Here is a 25,464-nt window from a genome sequence, read left to right as displayed (position 1 = left end):
TTTCAATGCTTTTACTGGGTAAGTATACCAGTCTACTGAACTTTTTCAGCTACAGCCTTGGAGCAGACAGCCACACAGCAGTGACAATGAGAATACAAATATATATTTTTTCAATATAATGCAGTGACAATAAAGAGTATGCATACATATAAATGTAACAATGAGTATAGAGTTTTTATTGCTGTGTACATAACAAAGTGTGTACATAGAGACAATATAATTTGATATATAAAAAGTGCACAAGTGAGAGAGAATGCAACTTTCCAGTCAGAAGTTTTTTGTTAGATGTGTATAAAATGTTTACAGTGTATTGTAGTACAATACAGAGATGTTCTATTTAAAACAAATATCATTTAAGGAATCAGATTATACCAATAACATTTTGGAATTAATATTAAAATATTATTTTATAGTATTTTTTTATAGCATATAGGTGTATTAATATGGTTTAATATGAATTTTTGAAGAAAGTATTGGCTTGGCATTTTTATAATTTTTTTCATGGATTAACACCCATGAATTCCATGTATCTTTTCATTCCAAAGATGCATAAGAATTTTGAAAATTCCTTCTTTTCATGTCATAATTTTGGCTAATGGCTTGAAGACTGAGACTTAACAATTTTGTGGACAACATATAAGAAATGTTCAGTTTGGTGAGAATTTTATTTTTAAAACAACAGATATTCAGAACATATGCAAGGTTATTCTATACAATAAAGGAATGCCTTTGAATATTTAATTCATGATTTTTAGATGATTAGTAAAATAGCATATATTAGTTTGAATGAAATTAATGCTAAAGAATAACTTTTTATCATTTTGAAGGGAACTTCTAGTTTAGTGTTGATTGGATGGGAAAACAAATGTTCTTAAGCTCCTTTTATAGATCTAAGATGGCTACTTAATTAAGTTACTTGGATGATATATTCATTTCACAGAAAGGTGATTGTGACTACATTGATGATTTGTGTGTGTGTGTGTGTGTGTGTGTGTGTGTGTGTGTGTGTGTGTGTGTGTGTGTGTGTGTGTGTGTGTGTGTGTGTGTGTGTGTGTGTGTGTTTAAGTGTGTGTATTAGCATACAACTGATTTCTTAAATTTTCTTAAACTAATGCGAACTGTAGAAGTAATTTCTCAGATGCTGCATTGATAAAGGTCAAGAAGAACAAAAAGTTCCAATCTAATATTTTTATGAAATCCACATTTAGCAATGGTTATTTAAATTATAGCAGTTCTCACCACTTGCATGCACAATTTAGTCAAGTAGGAAGAAGGTACAGCTTTCCACAGTGATCTCAAAAGATTCTATATTTAATGTGGAGTTGTACAAGTTATGCAGTATGTTTATAATGATAAATTACCTTTCTGAGTTTGTTTTTAATATGGCAAATAAAATTTGAAATAGTAGAAAAGAAAAATTTCTGCCAAATTTACTTCAGGCTTCTAATAAAGTACATAGGAATTTTATGGGGACAGATGAATATTTAGTAGGTGTGGTTTTAAATTATTCACTGAATTTATTGTATGCTAAGAATATTATTTGTATAAATTGGAATTTATTGGTGCACACACTTAAGAATACGTTTTGTTCTGACCACAAATTTATTTACCAAATAAATCATAATATTAAGAAAATTGTTCAATTTAATGAAAAAAGTTGTTCCTTTACAGAAGGGTTAAAATGATTAAATGTGGGTCCTGCTTACAATATCAGTAGACAGTAACACTGTCATGGTGAAAAATTAATTTATGAAGGCATGATTCTGGTCATAGGATATTCCAACGTTGTTTGCATGTTTAAAAAGATGATTATGTGATTGGGTTTTGAATACTTTTGTGAGTGTGAAATTATTGGAGACATGTCTGTATTCTACAAGATTTATGTGTAAGTGGATTTCTGTTGGTGGTGTCACTGTGCAATGTATGACAGTTGTTGAGACTATGCCATATATTATAGACAAGTTGAAAATATGAGTGAGGAGATTTGGAATTTTCTCAGGAGCCAGTCTGAGGAAGGTTGGATTTTGCTTGATAAACTTGATCATAGATGAGTTTACTTTTAAAAGATGGAATTTAGTCTGTTAACTGTGATAGAGGTAAAGTGAAAGGTAGCATCATAAGAAGCTAGGCATGACATTTGTATGGTTTAAAGTCCTATATCAATTTGTAGGTTGTAAGGCTGTGGGAGAAACAGACTGGTAATGTTTTCTAAGGGTGACAGTGAGCTGCTCATAGGGTCTTTAGTGAAGTTAGTGTTAGTACTATGCAGATCATATGTGGGTCTGACTAAGGAATTGATATTATTGCTGGTGAGAACTTTTATTTCCTTCCAAAAGAGTTTGAGTTTTACTGTGAAGTATATTTTTGCCTTAATTAAGATGCGTTAGCATTATTGATAGATATCCTAGTCAACAATCTGCAATGAATGAAAATTTGATGGAGCTGATTGCTAGTGATACCCTGTTTCCAAGTCCTTCAGGCAGTGTCCTTTGCCTATTATTTGTTTTTTGCCATTTGCTTGACAAGGATGTCTCTAAGCTCTTAGCCCTCTTCTGAGAGGAAAACTGTCTTCCCGAATGTGAGCTAGGATACTAAAGAATTACATAGGTTCATGGAAAGTACTAGGCTAGCTGCCCCTTCAGGCCAATTTAAGCCTAGACATTTCCTTTCAATGGTTAGAATTAAATCCTGTACTTTGTGTTTGTAAGGTAAACAGTTTAACCTTTATGCCAACCTATAAGACAGCCAGTGTGGGATCATATGAGAAATATTGAGGGGGGGCTAGTCTGTACCATTAAGTTAGTTAATAAGGTATGGTATTTTATCTTGGAGAGGGTTTGCTTGTTATTCTTTGTGGAGGTCCTTAAATGACCAAGATTAGGTGGTGTGGCAGTGATCATTTATGGCGCAGGACTAAATGTCAATATGTAAACATGTATGTTGCATATTAATTATAATTAGATCTAGGGACAAATGATTACCTACTTAATTATTTGTTCCTGTGGGTTGTATTAATTAATGTCCTTCCATATCACTGTTGCAGTATTCTTCACTGAAGGGATCTCCTGCCAAGAAAAGCCCAACATTTGGCCAGTATACAAAAGCCTTTAGATTTTATAGGCAATGTGCATCATACGTATGCTCCTCAAGTAGGGTATAAAGGGGACATAAGGATGCAAATACTCAGAACTCGTTTACCACCAGACCAACCACCATTATTGAATGTTAGTCAGAATGCCTGTTTGCTGTGCGAATTACCAAGCCATCTTCAGATAAGTGCCTCATTGTTTTTTTTTTCTTCTCTATTTTTTCTTAATATAATTGATACTTGTGTTCATGCTATCCAAGAAGGGAAGTTTCTGTGTGAGAGCCAGATTCCCCATAAAGACCATCACAGCCAGTGGCTTTTTTGCTTTGTGCTACCCACAACTGTATGTAGTGCTCTGTCTGCCAATCCTTTGTCCCTAAGACCCTCTGTAATCACTTATCTACCCTCACCATATACCTTGAGATTCCTCCTGTCCCAAAGGACAGACGTCTTCCAAAAAAAGGCCAAAAGGTCTAGGTCTGGTTTGGTTGTTGTCACACCTGCACCAGATGTCTCTGTAGAAGCTAGTGAAAACCCAGAAGAATGTCTAGTGCTTGTCCTGCATTACAGGCCAGCATAGATGCAAGTTATTGTGTGTCCTCTGTGGCTTTTCAAATGTCTGCTCCAGGTACTGATGGAGAACTGCAGAAGATTATTTCTGAGCTGCCAAGGGATATTCCCGAAATCTTAGTCCAGGAAAAGATTCTTACTATGATCATTGAATCCTGCCAAGGGACTGAGCCACTGAGGGTTTTAAGTGTTGATGTCTTGCTTAAGAAAAAGCAAAAAAACAAGCATATTATACCTATAGCTAAAGATCCCCAACTTGAATGACAGGATTTTACTCAAGGCTTATTTAAAGTCTTGATAGCCTTGAAGCCTCCTCAGTGGGTGTTAGTCCCTTTTCTTCCCTGGTCTTCAATGCCTGTTAAGAGGACAAGAGATTTGGATTCTTCAGATGAGGACCTCAATTCTGAGGAGGAATCCCTTGCATACTCCTCTGAAATTCCTTTTTCTCTAGACTATGGCTCAGAAGCAGAGGATTCTTCAAGCCTGGTATCCCCCTTGGAAGAATCATCCTTTGGGCATACTTGCTTCTTTGATGGAGTACTCTCAGTGAGATTGCTCACAGGTTTCTGACATTCAAAAGAAATACTATAAGCTTGTACAAATGGAGTCTCCTAAGCCATTGGCTATTACTCCTGTGTTGCCAACACTTTTGGACACCTTCTCTGCTGTCTCTGTAGCCCCTTATTCTCGTCCCTCAGCCCTAAGAAACTTGATAGGTTCTACAATGTACCACAAGGTACCAGAGGACTGCACATTTTTATTTGTGTCCTTCTGCTGACCATTCTGTTTTCTCCATTTCAGCTGATACGCCTTCTAAACTTTTGCCTTCTCATAAGCTCTTTTCTTCTGTAGTGCTATGAAAGGTTGGGTAAAGAGTGTACACTGCTGCCATTTTTTGAGCTATTAATTACCAAGCCCAGATGACCAGGTATGTCTTGGTTTTCCTTTCTCAGGTAGCTAAGGTTGTGTCTAATTCAGAAGGAAAAGCTTCAGCTGTTTCCCTGCTTTTGTCCATATTCAGGTCACTCATCACTCCATAAAATGCAGCCATGAAGATGCTGATGCTTTTTCCAGGGCTGCTGCTTTTGGTTATATGATGTGTCATTATTCTTAGCGTCATCTTCAAGTCTTGCTTGATGATATTAATGCTGAACTTTTGGATGCTCCTCTGACTCATAAAAATCTTTTTTATGACAGCTGCTACTGACCCATTCAAGTCCCAACAGGATAAGTTTAATTTCAGAGGAATTACCCTCCTAAATCTGCCTTTGTTCGTAGGCAGACTTGTCAGTCTCCTAAAGAAGGGGTCCAGGGATATTCCTCCTGCTAAGTCCACTCAGACTACTGCATCTCAAAAGCCTTCCTTTCAGGACAAGCCTCTTTCTATTTGACATTTTGCCTCCTTTTCCACTCAGCCAGGTCTGCTTGTCTCTACCAGATTGGCAACAGATCGCCTCAGGCTCTTGAGTGCTGTCTATCATTTGTTAGGGGTATTCCATGATATGGGAATCTCTTTCCCTCTTTTCAGACCAACAGTGTCCTCTAGACCAATTATGTCTTTTCCAAGAGGTTTTGGGGTCCATTTTTATCAGGGCACCATTCAACCTGTTCCATCCACCTAAGTGGGAAGGGGAGTTTACACCAGGAAGTATTTTTTTCCATAGATGGAGGGCACATGGAGACCCGTTCTGGACTTCTCTCTCATCAATAGTGTTCTGAAAGCCCCTTCTTTCAGAATGCGATTTCTTCTGACTTTGTTTCCTCTTCTTCTCCCCCTAGTCTTCTTGGTCTTTCTATACCTCAATAATGCCTGTTTTCATATCCCTGCTCTCCATCTGTTCAGGAGGTTTTTATTTCTTCTCTGCTTCTTCCTCTCATTTTCATTTCTATATTTGCCATTTGGCCTTTCTATTCACCAACTGTCTTGCTCATGTCATTGCCTTTTGCAGGCTTCAAGGGATACAGATATTCCCTCATCTAAATGACCTGTTTATTCAAGCTCTTTCTCCCAGCAGTCTTCTGCAAGATCTTTACTTCACCATTTGATTTTTACAAAGTATGGGGTTTAACATCATTTTAAAGAAGTCAGTGCTTACACCCTCTGAGCATCATATTTTTCTTGGTTGCAGGTTTCAGATCATTGCCATGTTGGCCTCTCTTTCTGCTCCCAAGGTTTTGTTTCAGACAACCTTCTTCCAGTCTCTTATTCCTCTGTCCACTATCACAACCAAGGCTTTTCTCAGGATTCTGGGGTGTATGGACTCCAAATATGAATAAGCTTCAGTAGGACCTCAGATTGGTGTGGCTACAGCAATGCCACCCCCTGGAGTTCTGTTTTCCATTGCTTCCTTGTCTCAAACTCAATTTCCTGTGGTGGATTCAGTAAATTTCTCTCTATTAGGGACTGCCCTTTAATGCTCCACTTCCTACCTTGGAACGGTTCATGGGTGCCTCAGACCTGGGATGGGGTGCTTCTTGTGGCCTTTTGAAAGATCAGGGTCTCTGTCTCTTTATCAAAGGTCAGACCATACTAGTGTAAGAATGATGAGTGCTATGCTTCTGGCTGTCAAGGCTTTCATTCCATTTTTCTCCCCATCCTCCTGAAAATCTTCATGGACAATACCTCTGTGATGCGGCATAAAAGCAACTATGGGTGGGGTATGAGGTTTATCACCTCTGCAGACTAGCTCTTCAGGTCTGGGATCTGGCTTTCAGTTATCATATGACTCTTGAGGCAGTTTGCATTCCTTCAGAACACAATCTGGTGGCAGACTCTCTGAGCAGTTCTGGAACATAGGTTCACAAATGGGTTGTTCGCAGATATGTGTTCTGGGGGTCAGTGTCAGAGAATCTAGTTTTTGGAAACTTGAAAAAATGTCAGAGGAAACCATAAGATTGAGTTTCTGAAAACTCAAACATGGAAAAAAAAATCTACCTTTTTAAAATTTTTGCATGAGGACAAACCCTGTACACCTCCCAAACCCCCTGCAAATTATATATGCCAGCTCTGAGATTACACTATAGTGAGGAAAAGGGTAAATTCCCTAAAGCTCACTGTACAATGATCTCCATTCAAAAGCTATGAGTTTTCAAAAACTCGATCATATGGCCTTGACGATATGGAGATCGAGTTTCTGAAAATTCGATCAACTGATAGAGACCCATTTCTGGATTTAGTCCATTGGTAGGGTATTATTCAAGTAGACCTTTTTGCATCAACTCTGAATAGACAAGTTCCTCTATTCTGTTTGAGAGTAGCAAGTCTTCTGACTTTATACGCCCTGTCATTTTCTTGGAAGGGAATGTTTCTGTATGCCTTTCCTCCCCTTCTTCTGCTGCCAAGGGTTCAGCACAAGATCAAGCAGAACTCTCCCAAAATCTTGTTGGTGAGTCCCTTTTGGCACAGCAGGACTGGTTCCCCCTTCTTTTTCACCTGGCCATGGGCAATCATCACAATTTACCTCACAGGGAGGATCTCCTCACACAAGACAGGGGATCTCTTATCCATCCTTACCTGTCCACTCTTCAAATGACAGTGTGCATGATAAGAGTTTTGATCCCTATTAGGCACCTGTTTTCTGAGGACATGCTTCAGGTTCTACAGAATGCTAGGATACCCACTACAAGAAAATTTTATATGTCTAAATGGAACAGGATTTATGTTTGGTGCCTCTGTCACCATCAGCTTCCCTTCTCAGTAGGGGTACCTCTGGGTATCTCATATTTGTGTGAACTGCTCCACGCTGGCTTAGTATATTCTTCATTTAAAGTCACCTGTCAGCATTCTCTGCTTGTCTGTCTTTGTCAAATGAAAACATCCACAGATATTCATCTTAAGCTGCCACAATGTTTCTTTTTTAAGTAGCTGCTTCTTAAAACAAACCTCCCTAGGATCTACAGGTAAATGCTGTAAGACAGCAAAATAGAGCTTCTTAAAGGAACCACATATTAAGGTGTGTCTATATAAAACACTGCTGGTATGAATGCTCTTAACAGTATACACATGTTCTTTAATTGTTTGAGATGACTTTCTGGTAGACATGTAAAATCCATCACAATGTGAACAGAGAGCAATGTAAATCAAACCAGTGGTGTTACATTTGTAGTGCACTTTAATTGTACTGCTTCTGTCCATATGAGACAAAAGAATGACAGATGCAGACCATTAAGTTTCCTGGGCTGAATAATACTATTTGTATAAAATGTTTTTTTATCACTGTTTTGTAACATGTCATTTTGTATTGTGTTATATATATGTGCTGTGAATTCAGTGCTTTATTACCTTTAGGTCTATTTGTGTTAATTAATTTAATTATTGTTTGTTATTTCTGATTGGTAAGTTTGCATTATAAAGTTGTCTTCTAGTCAGTTGTGCAGTTTACTAATGAATTGTCTAGTGGATGAAAGCACTCAGAAATAAACTTCCTTTAAGAACATTCCATTTTTCCTGTGGTGCCTATCTGCGTATGATTTTATTGTTCGGTTGTGCTATTCATCATCTGAGTGGTTTGTTTGTGTTGTCTCCCTTTGAACCCTCCTTTGGCCTCTCAGTTTGCGGTCAAGTGATTTCTTAAAAGCATCCTTCAAATCTGGCTTCTGAGAGAGCCTATTTCTCCTTCTTAGGACCTCAATTCTGTTTTTGAAAAAAACAAATCAGGTTCCTTTTGAACCTGCTAGTCCAGCTTCTTTGCAACTTTGTACTTGGAAGACTGTTCTGCTGTTGGCTCTTACTTCTGCCAAGAAAGCAACTGAGCTTCAGGCTCTTATGGCCATTCTTCCTTTTTTAATTTTTCATAGAGAAAGGGTATCTCTTTATTCTAATCCTTCTTTTATGCCCAAGGTTGTTCATGAATTGTCCCTTAATCAGACTGTTCAACTTCCATACTTTTTTCCTCTTCCAGAGTCTGCCAGAGGCAACATTCTCCACACCTTGGAACTGCAAAGATAGCTCAGATATTATTTGGATAAAACAAATTTTTGTTTCTCTTCATCTGAGGATTTTGGGTTTAGCTGTTTCCAAGCAAACCATTTACTCCTGCATCTCTAAGGCCATTTCCTTTTGTTATTCCTTTCATAGCAAATGTTTTCTTCATCTGTAAAGGAACATTCTATTAGGGTGGTTGCTTGTTCAGGAGCATTTTCAAGGGTTTGGATACCAGTTCCATCCTTGAAGCTGTTACTTGGTCCTCTGTTCATGCATTTACTAAGTAATATAAACTGGATGTTGTTCCAGGGGCAGGGCAGGTTGTGCCAGTGCTGTCCTGCATGGGTTTGTAGAGGGCACTTCATTGCCTTATTCTTCTTATGCTTCTTCTTAGGTCTTGTCCTCACCCTTCTGTGAAGAATACTGCAACAGTGATATGGAAGGACATAGTACCGTTTTGAAAAGACTTACCATAACAGTAGATGTCCTTCTCTTTACTGTTGCAGAATTCAGTCCCTCCATCCTTGTGCTCTCTGTTATGACTCTTGCCCCTGTCTCTCGTTACCCTCCTGGAGATCCCTTCAGTGAAGAACACTGGAACAGTGAAGAGAAGGACATATGTTATGGGAAGATTTTACACTACTGTGCTATTTAGGCTGTAGCTGTGAAACATTTGGTAAGCTTACTAGCATCAGTATCTATGGCAATAATGTTGAAGTCACCTAGTATAATGCAGTTCTCAGAAAAAATCTTTGGGAACATATTACACATATTGAACAGTTATTTTTAAAACATTTTAGAATATTTTTCAGAAGAGGAATTTCAATACAGAGTTACAAAATTGGCTTCCAGGCAAGGCATGAATGCACTTTTAGTGCTCTTTATGGTCTAGATTTTATACAAAGATATGCTAAAAAACTTGAGGAAAATGAATGCAAATATTTAAATGTAAAAACTAAGGCTCATAGCTAAAGCAATTTTAAGAATTCTTTCGTCAAACATATAACCAAGGATTCATAAAAGGGCCTAGCACAAATCAAATCACTTGTATTATAAAGGCCCTGTTACAATGACATGCTAATTTGTGATTCAGAGACCTGTTAGATGCAATGAGGTAAAGCTTCATTATCAGCTAATATACATGTCTCTAAATAACATTTTCTTAGGAAACATGCAAATCATTGCTGATATGCACAAAGTGGTAGTATAATACTGCTAGTGTAGGCAGTGGCATTGTCTACCTTTCACTCTCTCTCACACGTGCACACACACACACACACACACACACACATACGTGTGCGCACACGCACACACTACAAGAAACATGAACATAGATACACACACACACACACACACACACACACACACACACATACAGTACAACAAATATGAACACAGATGTGCACACACATGCACATACCCCCACACACATATACACCACAGTCCCATTTCTTGTTCCTGACCTGTCTGCCCTTGCATGCCCCCCCAACTATGATCGCCAACCTGAAATTAGTGCCCCTAAGGCAATGAAGTTTTAAAAGTTTCCCTAGTGTCTTGTGTTTCTCCCATCCCCTGATCGACGTACCACTGTCCATGCCATCAGTCCATGTACACTTAAGGTAATTCCTCGTATAATCTCTGGTGTCTAGTGTTCCTTCTGATTTCCGTACTGATGTCTGATCCATCATCACACTTACAGTTAAGAATAATTCATGGTGTCTAGTGGATCTTCTCACCACTGATCCCTGTAGTGCTGTTGATGCTTTTAAGGTGCATAAGTATGTCGTGCCTTTGGTCTGTAGTTGTTCACCCTTCCCCTCATCCCAGCAGTGATGTCTATGCTATTAAGACACTTATGTATATGATATTCCTGTATCTAATCTTTCAGCCCTGCCTCCCAGTCCTTGTAGTGCTACCATTAAGGCACTTCAGAATAGGGTATCACTAGGTTCTAGTGGTTTTCTCCCAACCCCCAATCTGTATGCTACGGTCATGGCAGGTATTAGGTGCCTTCCCACCTCTTGCAGCCAAACTTCATAATAAAACACCCAACCTTTTCAGGCTCTCTGAATTAACTCCCTCACTCCATACATTCCAAACCAAACTGCACTGTACCAACCATTCCTTCTCCATTCTTGCTTGCAAACTCTGGCAATCTCTCCCCCCTCACCGCATTTGGAGCTTAACTCAAAAGACAAATCCCTCAATAATCTAAACGAGAGTGCTTTTCCAAAGAACATATCATCTAAGCTCCTCTTACCTGCATCACAACTACGTTGACCCTCTGTTCTTACCTGTTGTTTCCATCTCATATTTTAAAGTAAAATTAATTCACATTTGTTTTTCTACTCCATTAATAATATTTACATATTGTATCAAATGTCTATGGGATTATCTACCTTCTGCGATTACTCTGTGAATTAGTTCTGTTTTATTTTTTTGTAAATTTCTACACCCAGGCTGTGGCTGTAAATGGTCTATTGTGAACAGTATACTGCCCTGTTAAATAATCAAAATAAATAACTAGAAAACATGCCATTTTGGCCATGTTAAGAACTGCATGGGATAGGGATGGTCATGCTGATCTATGGGACTGAGCAATTTTATGAATCATTTGGTGTGTAGATGTCTCTCTGATCGTGGTTTGGAGTACAGTATAAACATGGTTAATTAGCACGTTTTTGATTAGGGTTCAACACAGCTGCTGAGCCAGTCCTATGCTTTGCTGCATGTATTCATGCTACAGCACCATGCAGAACACTGCTAAGGCAGTTGCTGAATTTGAAAAGGCACTGAGATGTATTTATGGTAGTGTACAAGTCACAGTACCTGAATGAATTCTGTCTATAATACTGCTTTTTTTACAATGATAATGTTCTTAGATTGCATGACCTCATTTTCTCTAGTGTAAGCCAGATATTCCTAATGGTCTTGTACAGTTCCATGATGACCAGTTTGTGATTCCTAATTAATCATATCTTATCAGTGCAAATCTGCATTTTTCACTTGTTTTAGAAAATGGGCTGTTTTACAACAGTAAAAGTGCAGTGGTGGCTGGTAACTTCAAATCAAAGGGGGGCTGCAGGAGACAGCTGAATGGGTGGGCCCAATTGGAAGGGCTGTGCCCAACTAGAGAGGGGTGGAGCTATGCTCAAAACCACAAAAACTCGGACTTTAATTAAATACGCTGCCCTGGGTGCCAAACTGTCATGAGAGTCCAATCAAGACAAAATGAAGTGGAGAAAAAAAATATTTCACAACAGTATAAAAATATGACAGAAAACCAGGACATTCTGCAATATCAAGGACAGATGAAAATACACTGTAGTACCTGTGTCTAGCTTGGATGGGGGGATACTTTGCACACTTACACTGTATAACTGCTCCTTGCCTTGCTTGGCCACATCCAGAGTCAATACATGGGGGAGTGGGGTACGACAAGTATGTCACAATTTGAAATGGCGATGGCCCTGACACATTTGTCATGCCTCTCAACCTTACAGCAAGAAATCTGGACAAAGCCATAAATATAAGTGGGACAAATGCCCAAAAATAAGGACAATTTTTAAATATTGCTCTTAGAAAGATACCGTGGTGGTGGTGCTGCGGTAGCGTTGTTGCCCCACAAAAAGACGTTGTCCTGTTCGATTCTCAGCTAAAGCATCTTCTGTGTGGAGACATGCGTGAATGGGCGTACCTTCGTTGAAGGTTGTACGTCAGGGCTGGCAACTCGGTACGTAAAAATCTACTGCCAATCATTAGCGGACCGGAGTTCCGCTGTGCCGACCTCTAACCGGGAAAAGTTGAAAGATACAACAACATACACTTAGAAAGATAATAGAACAGTAGGTCTTGTATTAGTATGAATTTTCTGAAGGGTATGAAATATGAAACTCAAATTTCTGTCATTATTTTCTAACTTCATTCTTTAATGATTTGCCACTAATTTGCCAGAAAATCACAATTTTATTAAAAATGGACCAAACGTGATGCAAAAATATAAAATAGCCACACAATACAGCTGTGAACTTGTCAAAGAAGGGACACTTTTTTTAATATTAGTCCTGTTAAGTTGAGCAGCTGACAAAATAAGAGAATCTACATGCATTTCAGAAATAAAAGTAATCTATAACTCTGATCATTACAATTATTTATTAATTGTAAACCCTCCACATTTTCTTCCAAATCTGCCATTTTGCAGAGGTATTATTAGGGAGGGAGCAACATTTTGAGCCAAAATTTGGGACAGTTGAGAGGTTTGGATATTCCTAATTATTATGTATTTATTTTACATTGTTGACTGGGCTAGTCTAACTGGATATATGTCCATTTTCAGTAGAGGCCCGGGGAGAAAAGCTCCAGAGACATGTTTCAAAAGTATAAGTACAAACAATACACAAACATCAGGTATTATAATAATAAAAAATAGCAATTATCCTAGTAAAAAAAAAAGTCATTGACAATGGTACAGTGCAGTAAAAGCCTGGAGGATTTTAAGAGGATGTACACTGACGTTAGGAGATTAAAAAATAGTATGAGCAGAGTGTAATTCTAATTCTAGAGTGTAATTCTAATTCTAGAATGTAATTCTATAAAGCGATTTATTTGCACATACCTTTCAACCTCATAAAGCAGGAAATCTGGACAAGGCCAAATATATTGGGGGAACATACAAACAGTACTAAAAATTGCTCTTGTTTAAACTTAGTTGATAGAATAACAGGTCTTGCTTTAGCATGCATTTTTCTGAAGGATATGAAGTCTGAAACTCAATGACTCTCATTATTTACTGACTTCACTCCTAAATGATTTGCCAGAAAACCACAAATTTTATAGGGAAAAAAACAAAAATAAGAAACAAAAATCTGTTCATTCTGTGAAAATCTAGACAGTTGAGAGAAATAGTTCAGCCAGGGCTGTCTGAGTTTCACCCCTCTTCCCCCCCTCACAAAATCATGGTCGAATGGAGCCTCCCCCCTGCATCCATTCCAATGTCCCATTACTTGGCTATTTCACCCTATTTACCATAAACACTGTGCATACTGCTTTACTTCTACAATGATTTGGATTTCATTTAAAAGTTTTATTTTACATTTTACAACACAAACACTAATAGACATCTGCTAAATAAAGCAATGCAGTCTCACAATGAAAATAGACAGCATTAAAATGTCTCTGCTCTTGAAACTCACATTCATTGAAATAGCACGGAAACCCACATTCAAAGAAAATACATCTGGCCTGTGGCAGATAAAGATTAACTTTGCGCTGTTTTCAAATCATGGGCCCCTTGCACAGGAAACATATATGTGTTCTTTGATACACCTTCCTGATTTTATTAAATTATATTCCTTATATAATACAGTACATTTGTTAGACAGCATTTTAAATTTATTGTTTTGAACATTTTTCCAGTAAACAATGAAACACAATGCATGCACCAATAATGACAAAATTTCCCAGTTCTGAACATTTCCATCATAAAAGTCCACTCAAACTTCTACAGTGCACCATTATGAGAAAATATGCATACTCTCTGCAGAAGTAAAAGTAATCTAAATAATTCCACATTAAAGAGACCTGTAACTAATGAAGAGGTTGCTGCTAGCAAACAACTTTAAATTTCATTGTTTCATCTGCAAATAAAGTGCATGTTGCCCTTGAGGAATAAATTGCCTATGCTACATTAAAAAAAATGATAAGCTAGCAATATTGCAATAGGGAATGGATGGCAAACTGAGAACAGGTTCATAGTTACTCAGTATCTCTGCCAAAGGGGACATTCTCAGGACTGCAGCATCCACCCCTTTTAAAAGTACAACACAGTACAGTATCAGCAGTGCATCTACATACAGTGGGAGTAGAAACCACATCCTTCTGCATCAAAAGCAAGTATTCAACCTGTTATGCTATTAACAATGCAAGCAAACTCAGCATAAGCAGCACTAAACTTCTAATCCCCTGAAGCTCTCAGCTCCTTGTAAAATCCACTCAACACTCAACTGTATCTCTCAGCTTTGCAGCACAAGACATCTGGAAAAACCCAAAATTTATTGGAGAGGGGGACAAAAGCCCAAAACCCAGGGGCATATTTTAAACCTTGATTGAATAATCTTGGAAAGTTGCTAGAATAAAATGTTGTGTTACCACCATGCATTTCACTGCCAAGTCTTGAACCTAGGACCCTGTGCACTACAGACAGAGCAACATATCACTATGCCAAATCAGCTGTTTCTTGAAAGACAAGAAGACTAAACCTTAAATGGCTATCATTTACTGAATTCAGTTCTCACCATAGCTTTCAACCTCTTCGCACAAAACACCTGGACAAAGCTAATAATGGGGGAATACAGCCTCCAAGCATATTCAGTGAATTCAGTTCTCACCATAGCTCTCAACCTCTTAGCAAAAAACACCTAGACAAAGCCAATACTCGGGGTATACAGCCCTCAAACATATTCAGTGAATTCAGTTCTCACCATAGCTCTCAACCTCTTAGCACAAAAAACCTGGGCAAAGCCAATAATGGGGAATATAGCCCCTAAAATAGGGACAAATTTCAAATATCCATCTTATAAACTTAGAAAATTGCTAGAATAAAAGGTTTTGTGTTACCATGTACTTTCTGAAGAATATAAGCCTGAAATTCAAATGCCTGTCATTATTTAGTAAATTTTAAATCCAGGAAACCACATATTTTATGAGGAACAGAACAAAACAAAAAATGAGGCAAAAATCTGAATAGTTTTCACAAGTGGTGGGGGGTAGGAAATTCAGGATCTTGCTACCTGCACCCAAGGTACAGGGTTTGAGCCTGAGTTACTCTCTTTAGCCACCAGGTATTTTTAACTGGGGCATTACACACACACACACACACACACACACACACACACACACACACACACACACACACACACACACACACACACACACACACAAGCCCCATCTTCCTGCAGCAGCTTTGTTGGAAATAATACAAAGTCCCTTCTTCCTGCGAGAGCAGCTATCCCTACATGCTTGCAGACATTGCAGTCCGATCCCCTTCCAATCTATGCGGTTGTAACTGCATAGACTTCTGGGCATCTGTACTTTGATGCCTTCTCTTTATAATACGGACATGTTAAAAAACAGTCTGGATTCCTGCATGCATGCACAGAGTTCCATGAACTCACCGAGCATGCATGCGCAGAATTCTGGGACTTGCAGCTAATTATTTTATATCTTTCTTCTTTTATTTTACATCTGGGGGGCTGCAGTTCTGCAGTTCAATAGCATGAGCCACTCCTGTAAAAGTGTTATTGTTTTGGTTCATGTGATAAGTCTATACTATGTTCAGATAGTGTTTGTAGATAATATCACTTAATGTGTTAATGTAACAAATGAAAAAATAATCCTATTAACCAAAAATGACTAAATAACTTAGATAAGCAGGATCTAAGTCTCCGAGCTATAAATTGTGTAAATAAATTAATCTCACTGACATAATGGACTCTCATTCTTGCAGAGTCTGTACTCTTCACAAGATGGTAATAAAGCATAAACATGTTTTAATTATTAAACTATGACAGGGAATAATACATTTTGTATAACTTGTAAACAGGTTTTTTGTTTAAGATTTTACCACAAAGTGGGTAACTGCATACCTACTATTCTTTTTTTTTAATTATTTTTCTGATAGTTCCCCTTCCTAAAACATGAGCAAGGAACAACTACAATGCTTACCATAGAAAAATCTGTTTTGATAACTGATCAAGGGCTTTTGCTAAATTGCTCTGTATTGTAATGCCTTCAGATTCCAGATGAAATTCTTTAACAAATTTAGTATTAGGGGGTAAAACATCTCTAAGCATTAAGAAAGAACATTAAAGAACATGGAAACCTTCTTTTCTGTGGCGCAAATTTGATGGTTTTAAATCAGAAAAAAATAGAACCCCAAAATATGTGTGTGCAGGGAAGGGGGGTTTGACATAACAGCTAAGGTCTTTACCTCACAGATGGAAGGTACAGGGTTTGATTCTTACCTCATGTTATTGTCTAGCCTTGTAATAGTCTGTAGACTGATATTCTAGCATTCACCTATGAAGCTATGGACAGGCTCAGTTGAATCTTCAGTACAATCAAGCACTTATAACTTGTGTAGAAACTGATATTTTGAATTGGAAATAAAAGATATTAAATATTTTAACCATAAGTTTGGAAATATATCTCATCTAACATTTCTGCCTCTGTACCTCTGTTTCATTTTCCGCCGCATACTAATGTTTTGTTTAAAACAAATATACTAACATCAAAAACTATAATCTCTTCTACAAACTCCAACCTACTTACTTTACTCCTGAAAACTCTGTTTTTACAATAGTTAAGTGACATAACACCCTAATGTATTTCTCCATATCACTTAACATATATCTCTCTAGTAATTGTATACATTTTATTTCAGTACATACTATGACATTTCAACTGTAGCTTCTAAAATGCATGTAAAGTTTTAATATATATATATATATATATATATATATATATATATATATATATATATATGTATATATATATGGATTCACTTTATAACCTCGAAATACTGAAATATCGAATTTCAGTATCTCGAGACTATAAAACCGAATCCACAAAACACCGACACAAAAAAAGCGAAATTCACAACACCGAAAAAAACGCACACACTATACCACACATACACCACAACACCCACATCACAACATAAACAAACAAAACTACACACATACACAACTCATACACACATAAGCAGGGGCCAAGCTACCCTGCACCCCCATGTGGGGGGCGCCCCCCCTACTTATATATACTAACTCCGAGATTGCACAAACACAAAACAAAAGCCAACTCACACACACACATTCTCCGACCCCTCACATACACATCAAACACATCAGCACACTCACACTCACTCTAACTCCCACTCAAAACCCTTAGAAAATACTTACCTGACATAACACCTACATCCACAAACGGCACCGCGCCCCATCAAAACACAATCCCGGACATTACTCAGCGTAAGGTCATAACCACGAATTTGACATATATTCGAGTTCGCGATTATGACCTTTCCCTATTTTTAACATTCGGCTTTATAGTCTTGAGATACTGAAATTCGACATTTCAGTAATTCGAGGTTATAAAGTGTTTATATATATATATATATATATATATATATATATATATATATATATATATGATTTTTAATAAAAAATGCCACAGTGTATATCTCCTTCTTCTTCTTTTGGCTGCTCCCATTAGGGGCTGCCAGCTGCCACAGTGGATCATCTGTTTCCATTTCTTCCTGTCCTCTGCATCTTGCTCTGATACACAAACTACCTGCATGTACTCTCTCAACCCATCCATAAACCTTATTTTAGACCTTCCTCTTTTCCTGTTACCTGGCAGCTTCATCCTTAGCATCTTTTTCCCAATATACTCTGCATCCCTCCTCAGCACATGTCCAAACCAATGTAATCTTGCTTCTCTGGCTTTGTCTCCAAACCTTCCAACCTGGGCTGACCCTCTAATATACTTATTCCTAATCTTGTCCACCCTCGTCACACCCAGTGCAAATCTTAACATCTTTAACTCTGCCACATTCAGCTCTGACTCTTGCATTTTTGTCTCCAACCCATATAACATAGCTGGTCTCACTACCCTCTTGTAGACCTTCCCTTTCATTCTTACTGGTACTCGTCTGTCACAAATCACTCCTGACACTCTTCTCCACCCACTCCATCCTGCCTGTACTCTCTTCTTCACCTCTCTTCCACACTCACTATTACTCTGAACTGTTGATCCCAAATATTTAAACTCATCCACCTTCGCCACCTCTACTCCCTGCATCATCACCATTCCTCTATCCTCCCTCTCATTCACACATATATATTCTGTCTTAGTCCTGCTGACCTTCATTCCACTTCTCTCTAGAGCATATCTCCACCTCTCCAGGGTCTCCTCCACCTGTTCCCTTCTCCCACTACAGATCACAATGTCATCTGCAAACATCATTGTCCACGGGGACTCTTGTCTGATCTTGTCTGTAAACCTGTCCATAACCATTGCAAATAGGAAAGGGCATAGAGCTGATCCTTGATGTAATCCCACCTCCACTTTAAACACATCTGTCACTCCCATCGCAGACCTCACTGCTGTCACACTACCTTCGTACATATCCTGTACCACTCTTACATACTTCTCTGACACTCCCGACTTCCTCATACAATGCCACAACTCCTCTCTAGGCACCCTATCATATGCTTTCTCCAAGTCTACAAAGGCACAATGCATCTCCTTCTGACCTTCTCTATACTTCTCCATCAACACTCTCACAGCAGACATTGCATCTGTAGTGCTCTTTCCTGGCATGAAACCATACTGCTGATCACTAATTATCACCACCCTTCTTAACCTAGCTTCCACTGCTCTTTCCCATAACTTCATGCTGTGACTGATAAATTTAATCCCTCTGCAGTTACTACAGATCTGCACATCACCCTTATTCTTAAAAATCGGTACCAAAACACTTTTTCTCCATTTCTCAAGCATCCTCTCACTTTCCAAGTTTCATTAAACAATCTAGTTAAAAACACCACTGCCATTTCACCTAAACACCTCCATGTTTCCACAGATATGTCATCTGGACCAACAGCCTTTCCATTCTTCATCCTCTTTATAGCTATCCTTACTTCCTCCTTGCTAATCCACTGCACTTCATGATTCACTATCCGCACATCATCCAGCCTTCTCTCCCTCTCATTCTCTTCATTCATCAGCCCCTCAAAGTACTCTTTCCATCTGCTCAACACACTCTCCTCATTTGTGAGTATGTTTCCCTCATTAACCTTAATCACCCTTACCTGCTGCACATCATTACTAGCTCGGTCCCTCTGTCTAGCCAATTGGTACAAGTCCTTTTCTCCTTCCTTAATGTCCAACCTTTCATACAGCTCTCCATACGCCTTATCCATAGCCTTCACTACCCCTCTCTTCACCATATACTTCATCCCCTTATACTCCTGCCTACTTTCTTCATCTCTCTGACAATCCCATATCTTCTTTGCCAACCTCTTTCTCTGTATACTCTCCTGTACTTCCTCGTTCCACCACCAGGTCTCCTTGTCCTCCTTCCTCTGTCCAGATGCCACACCAAGCACCTTTCTAGCCTTCTCACTTACCAGCTCTGCTGTAGTTACACAAATATTCGGTAAGTCTTCACTGCCACCCAGTGCCTGTCTTAACTCTTTTCTGAACTCCACCTCACAATTCCCCTTTTTTGATTTACACCATTTGATCATTGGTGTTGCCCTCACACTCCTCTTTCTCCTCTTCTTGATCACCAGTGTCATCCTACAAACCACTATCCTATTCTGCCTAACTACACTTTCCCCTGCCACCACTTTATAGTCTCCAATCTCCTTCAGACTGGCCCTTCTACATAATATATAATCCACCTGTGTGCATCTTCCTCCACTCTTGTATGTCACCCTATGCTTCTTCCTCTTGTTAAAATATGTATTCACCACAGCCATGTCCATCCTTCTCACAAATACACCACCATCTGACCTTCTGCATTCCTTTGATTAACACCATACCTACCCATCACTTCCTCATCCCCTCTGTTCCCTTCACCAACATGCCCATTGAAATCTGCTCCAATCACCACTCTCTCACCCTTGGGTACAGTCATCACCACTTCATCCAACTCACTCCAAAATTTTTCTTTCTCATCCATCGCACGCCCAACTTGTGGAGCATATGCACTAACAACATTCATCATTACACCATCAATTTCCAGCTTCATAAACATCACTCTATCCAACACTCCTTTCACCTCCAGAACACCCTTAGCATATTGTTCCTTCAGGATAACCCCTACGCCATTTCTCCTCCCATCCACACCATGATAAAACAATTTGAACCCACTTCCAGTACACCTAACCTTGCTCCTCTTCCATCTGGTCTCTTGCACACACACTATACCAACCTTCCTTCTGTCCATCATATCAGCTAGCTCTCTCCTTATACCAGTCATACTGCCAACATTCAAAGTTCCGACCCTCACTACCACATTCCTAGCCTTTGCCTGCCTTCGGGCATGCCTTCCCCTTCTTCTCCTACTTCGGCCAAAAGTAGCCCAATTTCCGCCAGCACCCTGTTGGCCAACAGTACTGGTGGCAGCTGTTGTTAACCCAGGCCTCGACCATACCTCTCAACCATACCAAATTACTCGGTTTTTACTGAGCTCTGGGGTCCAAATATTGCACTGTCAGAGCTGACATCATCACGTGCACGATGATGTCAGCTCCATCAGGGCTATCAGCCAGTCGGAATTGAGCTCCTTGAGCTCACTTCATCATTTCCGGTATATTATTAGCGTTTGGAGCATTCGAGCTGGAAATATTATCAGCGTTTGGCTGGGAAAGCACTTGCTTTCTTATTTTTGTTAGCAGCAGCATTTTCGGGCTGAGAAAGCACTCGTGTCACACTTGGAGTTAGTAGCAGCAGCATTTTATCAGAGGACTGGCCGGGAATTAAAGTGCTGGATTTATATACATGTTAACAGTGCTCAATACCGCTCATAGTGAATTATCATTCGGGAACCGTTTTTGGACTTGGGTAAAGTGTGTGTCCGTCTGTATAAAACTAGTTGCTGAACATTTTTGCTGGCAAATAAACAGAGTTCAGGGTGCAATTCCAATGTAAATTAATTCACCATTTAGGCAGGTTCTTTTATATTACAGCACATAAAGCATTATTTACAGAGAAGAGTAGTTCTCTTCTCATTTACAGCTATGGGAACAATAAACCAGGTTTGTCTTTCACTCAGTTAGTAATAAATCCAAGTGTCCTCTCTCTCATGGGTCTGGTTGCTTCATTCACTGGAAAATCTGCTAAGCTGTCTTCCATCTTCTTTATACTAAATGCAACATATGAAGTGTGCTGCAGTCTTATGACAGATCAAAAGGTGCACTAGAACACTATACTTATATTGCCTTGTGTTGAGCTGTCCCTCTTTACCTCTAGCATGTTTGATTGTTTCTAGGTTCATCTCTTTAAAGAGACTTCCTGATTATTTTGTCTGTCCCTTCTAGGCTGGCATATTTAAAGTGACCAGGCACCACTATGGCAGTGGCACATACCCCTTACCTGCAAAGAATCATTGGTTTGAGCTGAGGCTGATAAGATTGATTGTCTTGGGCAGATTGTCTACTTTCATGAGACTGTGGCCTGGCTGATACAATATCTTAAAGATAACAGACTGGAGGATCAGTACCAAGTAAGAGATCTTTGGATTGATATGCTTGTTTTAGAATAGCAATTAAAAAAAGGCATGATCTATAATCAGGCAAAAGGTTTCCCCAAAATGTATTACTTCAGCATTTAATGGCTAAATACTTTTTTTTTGTTTTTCCCTATTTCCGGAACCTGAGATAAAACTGCACTGCCTGCCTCAGGAATCTAAGCATAATAGAAAATGTTTTCAAAAATTCAGGAGCTGCAAGTATGGGCTCTGAACACAGCATATCCTTTATCTGTTTAAAGGCTTATTTTGCTACATTCATCCACATTACCGTCAGGGGAGCTTTACCTTTTGTCAGGTCTGCTGTAGGCAAGCAATACTGTCACAATCTGGAACAAAATTCCAGTAACAGTCATCCAAGTTAAAAAAAAAGTCTTTATATGCCTTTATGTTGCTGTGAACAAGTTTTGCATTACTTCCACTTTTTTATTTTGCAATTTCACAAGCTCTTTTCCTACCACATTGCTCAAACAGAGGGCTTCTGGCATGTCATCCCTAGCTTTCATTTTGTTGGATTAGACATCACTCTGCTTTAACCGGTAGGTTTATAACAGCTTTGAATTTGGGAAAATGGTTATTTTACCAGTCTTTAGAAAATATTATATTACCATTCAGGTGTGCTGCATATCTTGTATGTGATCTATGAATTTTGTGCATCTATCTCTGAAATGTTGCATGTCTTCTATGGAAAAAATAAAAGGCAGCATTTTATAACATAAGACCCCAATAAGTGTGGAAAATTATTTTTTTCCCATGTCTCTGGGCTAGTAGGATTTGCCAAGATCCTTCATTTAAGTATAAAGTGGATAGAAGCCTAGACTTGCTAAGTTTATCAATGCAACTTTCAAATTACCTTTCACATCTGGAAATTGCTCACAGAATGATGTATCATCCTGGCAAATGCCCATCCTTGAAAAATATGCTTAATTGAAACCACAGTGTGTGTGTGTGTGTGTGTGTGTGTGTGTGTGTGTGTGTGTGTGTGTGTGTGTGTGTGTGTGTGAAAATGCCCCCCCCCCATGTAGTACACCTGGTGGCTACAGGTTTTCAACCATTGGTACAGGGTAAAAAGAGCCTAAACTCCCTAGACACCACGATTTCTGAGCTCTGTCTAGATTTGTTGTGCTAAGAGTTGAGAGCTATGATGAGTGAGAAGTTGAGAACTGAATTTGTATTCCCTCATTATTGGCATTGTTTGTCCAGGATTTTTGTGCTAAGAGGTTGAGAGCTATGGTGAGAAGTGAGAACTGAAATGATAGCCATTAAGTTTCAGGCTTCCTTTTTTCAGGAAACTGCTGATTTGGCATAGTGGTACATTGCTCTGTAGTGCATAGGGTTTGAGTTTTAATGCCAGGTCTATTTTCATTGTGAGACTGTATTGCTTTGTTTAGCAGATGTCTGTTAGTGTTTTGTGCATTGCTGTGCTGCAAAATGTAAAAAATAAAATCCAAATAATCATTGTAGAAGTAAAGCAGTATGCACACATTAGTGGTAATGGGACATTGGAGTGGCTGCAGGGGTCTCTGGTGTGGTGCCATATTTTGGTTGTCTGTTTTTCAGTTTGCATTTAAAAGTTGGTATCCCACAATTCCATTGGAGTGAGTGGGGTTACGTAATTATGTATGCATGTTAGATGTTAATCAGCGTACAGATTCGTACCTATTTTACATGGGCCTTGTCCAGATTTTTGATGTTTCCAGGTTGAGAGTTATGGCCTCAACAGATCCAGTATGTATATCTGTACTGTTGTCTGCATGTATAATTTGGCAAAATTTTGCACCGGATGCCCTTCCTGACGCAACCCTTCCCATATATCCTGACTTGGGACCGGCACAAAGAAATGCACTGGCTTGTGCATCCCCAGTGGCTGGGTTACAGTGTATGTATGTATATCTATATATGTATACATATATATATATATATATATATATATATATATATATATATATATATATATATGAGTGCATGTGTGTATATGTATGTGTGTAAAGTGAGTATCTTTTGTATTTTGTAATTTTAAAAACTGTACATTTTTTTATCTTTGTACAATGAAAACATCCTATTATGTTACTATATGTATACATTTTGCAATGTTCTCTATAATTACAGCTGCAAAAAATATTGAGCTTTAATCCCCGGCCTCCGCTGGAAATGGGATTAATCCCAGTTGGACTCTCCTGGTAAACAAAGACAGGTAAATACATAGATAAATAAATCATAACTAACTAACAACCAAACTAAATAACAAGAGTCTAGCTTGTGTAATATTCCTATACTATGGCTAGTGTGCAGTCAATACATACAGTTTATATAACTGTTGTTGTTGCCTATGTACAATCATACAGTCACTAATACATCATCTTTTTATCTGACATGATAAGTTGATATTTACCACAAGTAAAATAGACAAAAAAAATTATATATATATATATATATATATATATATATATATAATGTATGTATGTGTGTGTGTATATATATATATATGTTGTCTCAGAACTTAACAGCTTAATATGTGTTTACAACAAGGATGCCAAGAAATTCATCTCAAGATGAAGCTGTAGAAGTGAATCTTGGCATTGCAGGCGCAAGAACATGATACAAGTTTATGATCAGACATTCAGTCATAACTGTTTGTACTGAATATAAATTTATCTGCTCTGTGTACTACTAGTCTTAAAAACAAATAAAAATAAAAGAAAGAAAGAAAAAATGCATTCCAACTTTCAAGGCTGGTAAATCCCTTAGAGCTGTTAAACAGAGAGCAGAACACCTCTTTTATTATTTTCATACAAATTCTGAACAAATCCAAACATTATGAGAAGAAAAATTATTGAAATCAGAGACAGTTTTTAAATATCAGCCTATTTTACTTAAAAACACAATAGAACAACAGATTTTCGATTAGCATTAATTTTCTGAACAAAAAGTGTGAAACTATAATGTCTAGCATTACTGACTGAAAGTAATCCTCAGTGATTCACAACAAATTTCCTAACTTTCCTGAGGGATAAGGCAAAAAGTAAGATGCAAGATCAAGGATGTGATTGATAATCAGGGACAGTTGACAGATATAGTAAACAAAAATAAAGTGCTTCTCTAATAGAAGGTGAAACAGCATTTAAAAGCTGAAAGACACTGCTCTACCACACTTTCTATTTTTGAGTGTGGCAGAGTAAAGTCTGCCAGGTTTAAGAGCTGTTTTTTCTCCTGCCACTGTTCCTTGTTGGAGGCACTGCCTGCTTTCAGTCCTTAGCATGCGATTTATTCTGAACAGTTCTTTGAGTATCCTTACAAATATTTGTTAAACACCACTGAGCTCTTTTGAGATCAGGTTTCATACTAGGGAAGTACATAAGTTTATTCGTTGTCATTGTTTGGGTATTTAATCTTGGCCCTCTAACATAATTAATCATAAAAAAAGAATACATCTGTGTATTTTACAAAGGACTGACGTGTGTATGTATGTATGTATATGTATACACAAACACACACACACACACACACACACCATTACCGAGTGTGCACACACATGCACATGCATGCACACCTCAAAATGATCCACAT

The sequence above is a fragment of the Protopterus annectens genome, chromosome 9.part0 (genome assembly GCF_019279795.1).
Source record: "Protopterus annectens isolate FY-2018-M chromosome 9.part0, PAN1.0, whole genome shotgun sequence".
Lineage (NCBI taxonomy): Eukaryota > Metazoa > Chordata > Ceratodontiformes > Protopteridae > Protopterus > Protopterus annectens.
The sequence above is the reverse complement of the archived record's forward strand: the minus strand, read 5'-3'. Positions refer to the sequence as shown.